Below are 5,763 nucleotides of genomic sequence, written 5' to 3'. Positions count from 1 at the left end.
AAAACCCCATCATTAACGCAACATGAGTCTGTCCTCTGAAATGTTAATGTGTTTATACGATCATTGTGGAGATCAGCCTTCTTTATGAAGAGAAAATGCAAATGCCATTTTTTTGCAGCTCATATCACTTTAAGGTAAATACTTAGAGGATAGAGGGAGGTAAGTACAGATTACATTGTGGGAAAGAGTAGTTCTCTGCCCTGCAGAGGGGGAATAAGAGAGAGGAGAAAGAGGTGCAGAAAGAATAACCAAAACTGAGTGTTCAGTACTGTTATTAGTCAGAAGCATGCTCCAAATGAGTTTAACTTTATAACCATCTCCACAACCCTCAGGCCCCCTTCCAGGTTAAGAACCACATTTATACAAATAGACTAAATTTCAAAATGTTAATATTTGATGAATAAATAAATAGGTTTTTTGAAATTATAATTTTACCATTCTTTTTTTCTCCTCTCAAATACTACAACATGTTATGGTTAATAAATGAGCTTCGTCTTATTTAAAATCCACCGGACACCGATTTATTTTACAACATAGGGGTAAAAGAACATTCAGATGGTGGCAGTGTTAGTGGAGAAAGAAAAGACATAAGTCTGAGCCTCTGTAAAAATCCACCCTCTTGTACAGTATGAAAAGAATCAGCGGCTTCTAAACAGCCACAGCGGGTGTCAACAATAATAAAAGATAGCAAATGTACAAAGGGAAGTATTAAAGAGGGGAGGGTATTGCTGTGGATGAAATCAGACACAGAATCCTTGGTGATTTTGGTCTGAAATAAATAAAACAGGAGCAGAGCATGAACAGAAAATCTCACTGCCTTTCTGAGAGGCTAATGATGACCTAAAATAGTAAAATGATTTTAAAACACTATCTTCAAATGAGATAACTAGGTTATTTACAAGTCAACTCATTTGAAGATGTTGCAGTTTTAAAGTAATGTGGGAGGAAGATAAAAAAGAGGGAAAAAAACTATAAATAAGCCTTGTCATTGCTTTGTTTGCCAGGTTTAACTTAACTGGTATGTGTTTAATTACCACTGTATATAAATACTACATTATATCAAAACTATATTTTGACAACAAATTAATCACAAATGGCTTTTGAGAGTGTTCCTATGAGTTTCCTATATTAAAACATTAATAACAAGCAAGGTTCTGTGGCTTTATTCTTCAGGTTGATATATATATATATATATATATATAGTAGGGATAAAATAACTTGAAGTAAAGAGGGCTGGGTAGTTTTCATTTCTTTTGCACTGCTTTATTTTGTCGTCGCTATGTTTTTAGTAGCCAACTTCAGTCAAATCTTGTTTATTTGCACTACAACATGCAGTTTCTGGCTTTTTCCTTATTGATCCTAAAAAAATCCTTTGCTATTATTTTATAATGAGGAAACGTATTTAACACAACTTTTTGTAGATCAATCATGATTCATGTTAATTAGATATAGACTTGGTGGCGACTGTTTCTTTCATCACTGACTCTGTGACAGAGATGTAAATTGCATCGAATGATTTCGAGTTATGGTGCCGTTAAAATGGGCTGCATTATACTCAGAGGAGCTTCTAATATACACTGTTCAAAAAAATTAAGGGAACTGCTGGAGGTCATTTTGTAGGGGTCTGATCGTGATCCTTCAGTTTCTCCTTGCACAAAGGAGCGGATACTGGTCCTGCTGTTGGCCGTGTTCGATGGCCGTGTCCAGCTCGCCTTGCCTTTCCTCCACATTCTTCAAACTGTGAAAGTGAAACTTCATAACTGGACAGACCGATGTCTGTTAACCAACTTTGCGTTATACTGATGATTGAGTGTCATTATTATTGGTATTATTTTGAGTAGTGTCTATATCAATGCTTACATTTCTGTTTAAATAAAAACACCTCTTTATAAATATGTTAATGGCACAAATGACATCTTGCAAAGTAAGATCACAGCGATGTATTTATCACTGAATTTTCTGATGATGCCATCAAAACCTGTAAGCAGATCTGCTGTGTTATATTGTAATAGATGTACCTGTCATTAAATCCAGGTGCACCCAACTGAGTCCAAATTAAATACGCCTTCCCTAATTATATTGTCTTTTAAAAATGCAAACTCTGAACAAATAAAATAAGTCACCATGTTATTAGATTTCCCCATTAAATGGAAACTCGCCATGACTTAGAAAAGCAACTACTTGCTCTAACACAATTCATGAGGTGTCCCTTACACTTGGTCCCACAAAATTCTGACAAACATCAAGTCTCCTCAAACAATTATATAAAATGTTTCAAAGATGTCCTTGAATTGCCGGAATAACCTTCTGGTGGAAAATTACTGAATCCTTTTATTTTCTGATAGCTACTTTTGTGGCCTCAAACTAATCCTGTTTGAGTTCATAAAATTTAAAAATCAGCTGATATAAAACCTGTAATTTGCAGTGGTAGAAAGTAGCTACATACATTTATCCATTCATTTATCCACTCGAGTATTTCCAATTTTTTACCATTTTTTGATTGAAGGATCTATGTTGGGGCAATTACCTCCTGATTTCACATGTCAGATTTTTCTCGGTTAACCTGATTAGTTCAAGAATGTTAGACTCACTGATATTTAATATGAAAATTAAAAACAGCCAAATGAAAAACACACATTTGTCTGGCAGAACTTTATTTTTTCCAAATTCTTGCTCATTTATTCAGTTTGTGACTTCTTTACCTTATGACCCTGCCTGCGATCAAGGACTAAACTGCATAAAGTGTCACGGGCTGCGATGGCAGACCGTGGAGTGGCAGTGAAAGTAGGGCCCAAACGCGAGACTCTTAGTGAAGGACAGCGGATTTATTTACAGGGGTGGAAAACACACAACTATATACAAGATCCCGGCACTGTGGTCCCGTGGCGATTCTCCCTGAATCCCACACAGTGCAGATGTTCGTGAATGGTGAAAAGTGGCGACTCCAAAAACTCCCACACCGTGACTTCCAAACACACACTCCGCTCCAGATTCCTGGTAACACAAACACATTCAGGTTAGCAGGGGATCTACGTTCTCGAAGGTTTATATCAAGTCTACGGCTGTACTGATGAGTTCTGACTCAAGGATCCAGCGTCGGCCTCAGCTCAGCTACAGTCTTAAATGCCGCTCCCTTGACAACTGTAATCTGCTGCAGCTGGCAGAGGACGACGAGTGGCAGGTGTGGCTGGCTCTAGAGCAGAAACACTTCCGGGTTCGCAGTCTCCTCAGCGAACCAAAACCTCCGGAAGCTCACACGGAGAAACAAGGAGAAAAAGGAGAGAAAACCAAAACACCACATGGAAAATATAAACATAAACATACACTAAAAATACATGAGCCCTGGGTCCCTAGACCCAGGCCATGACATAAAGCAACATATACTTTTCCACCCAAAATGGAGTAAGGTCCTAACTCAATTAGAGCCTCACTTGTTTCACAGTTTGTCATGTCATCAATTGATTAATTCATTTTTCACTCAAAATAGCCTTTTCTCAGTATTTTCCTGAATCATCTTTGGCAGCAATTAGAGCCTCAAGTATTTTTGTGTAGGATGCTACAAGCTTGGCACACCTTTATTTGGGTGGTTTCTCCCAATCTTCTTTGCAAAACTTCACAAGCTACAGCAGGTTGGATGGGGAGCAATGGTGCACTGCCATTTTCAGATCTCTCCAGAGATTGTCATTCCTAAAGTCCTGCTCTGTTCACACATCAGGCCAGGTTTATCCCTTGAACAGAACTATCAATGCCATCTTAATGGATAAAGTCCTCATTTTGTGAGCACTGCCTAGGGGCCAACCTCCAATAGAACCAGTCTCAGGGTGGGGCAGTTATCTGCTATGACCAGTTGGCAGTGAGGGGAGGGGGATGAGAAGACAACTAACTAACTAACTAATTAACTAAGTCATGCTGGTCTTGATTTGTTTATCAGTTTGTTTTGACAGATCTAAGATAGACAGATCTAAAAGTCTTTTTATTCTGTTTGAGTTCATTCAGAGCAGCCAGACATTAGATGTTCTATTGTCTCTTCTTATTTGCCACATATTCAGTGTTTGTTTACTTCCACTTTTTAAAAGTTGTCACATTTGTCAAGGACATTGAATTGGTGCCATGTTTCAAGATCTTGTTTCAGTTCAATTCAGTTCAGCCTCATCTTTTCAATAGCAGTTGGTCTTAATGTATTGATCTTAAGCAGGAATAATGAGCCCTTCAGTTTCTGACTGTAAGCCTGCTGTTTTAAGCCAGCAGCTTGTTTGGTCCACATCTCTGCCATTTATTCATTTCAAATACTGTCCGGAGCATTTTCTTCCCATTTTCTCTTTCATTGTTATAGGGTTTGATGTTTGCCTGCCATTTCTGCTTAGCTGGTGGTTGGCTCATTTTCCATTAGTTGTATCTTTGGCATATTGAGCTCTCTTTTGAATATAACGGCTTCATTAGTGCAGTGATAATGATTTTTTTTTTTTTTTTGTAGTTCTTTCACTATCTTTAGCTTTGTTAAGGAGATTGTCTTCTTTATTTTTGAGGTATGTGTCCAATGTTTTTGTTTTGTTAGTAAGGCCTCTTCCATCTAATGTCTTTAGAGGGTACAGGACATCTTTTCTATCCATCGATCCATCTCATCCTATTCGGGGTCACAGGAAGACTGGAGCCGAATACAGCTGTCAGAGGGAGTAAGTTGTGGTACACCCTAAACAGGTTGCCAGTCTATTGCAGTGGTAACACAGAGACACAGATTCACAGTGACTCGAACAGCCAATTAAGGAATCACCAACTAAACTTCCCCATTGTATTTTATTTTTCCCTGAAATGTTCTTATTTTGGACAGAGTTGAATACTTTCTTGTGGTCAACCAAAAGGAGTAAGATTATTTCTTTTCCCAGTCTTAATCGCCTTCATTATGGCTTTATTAAGTTAAGCCATAATTAAGTAGTTGATCTACATAACTCCTACATAACTACAGTATTTTTGTTTTAGTGCTAGCAAGTTGTTGTCCACCAGATTCTTGTAGGATCTGGCTATTGGTATTCATTTTAAAGTCTTATACAGTGTAGGATTAAGTAGTACCACTTGTTAGCCGACTGCATTAGTCGGGCACTAACAATAAGGAGGCCATCCTTCATGGTTTTCTATGATCGTGTCAGGTTTTCATGTAGTGCTGTTGTTTTAGCCAGAAGCTTGTTACGCCATAATTCCCCAGGGTCTCCCAGTTTCTGGATTTTTCGGATAGCTGTTGTTGTTGCCTCCACTGTTATTTCTGGCTTGTTCACATGTATCTTTGTTTTTTCAAAGGCCTTTATCAACTCAACATTTTCATTATGATGTTCTTCTTTTTCCCAGATATTAGTCCAAATGTTTTGACAGTTTGTTGTTTTTTTTTAAATTAAAATCTGGTATTTCCATGATTATAATATCCTCTTCTTTTAATTCTTGGTGAAACTTTTTTGTTTTTACTTATGAACTCTTCTTTTCCATTTCTTGACATTATTTCCTCGAGTGATTTCAGTGAATATTCAACTTTCACTTCTTGTCTTTTGGTTTTCTTCTTCAATTTATTTTTTTTTCCATTGTCTCTGTTTTGTTTCCTTGTGTCCCCTCCTCCTAATTTTTATGCCTAAGATGTCACTGACTGCAGAGGCAGCGGCATAAAATAATTTGTTCACTTCAGCAAGGGATAGCTTATCATCAAGCCTATTCTTAGAATAGAATAGAAGAATAGAATAGCTTTTTATTGTCACTGTTACAAGAACAGTGAAAGGCAGT

This window comes from Oreochromis niloticus, linkage group LG7 (assembly GCF_001858045.2).
Source record: "Oreochromis niloticus isolate F11D_XX linkage group LG7, O_niloticus_UMD_NMBU, whole genome shotgun sequence".
Lineage (NCBI taxonomy): Eukaryota > Metazoa > Chordata > Actinopteri > Cichliformes > Cichlidae > Oreochromis > Oreochromis niloticus.
This window is presented reverse-complemented; position numbering follows the sequence as displayed.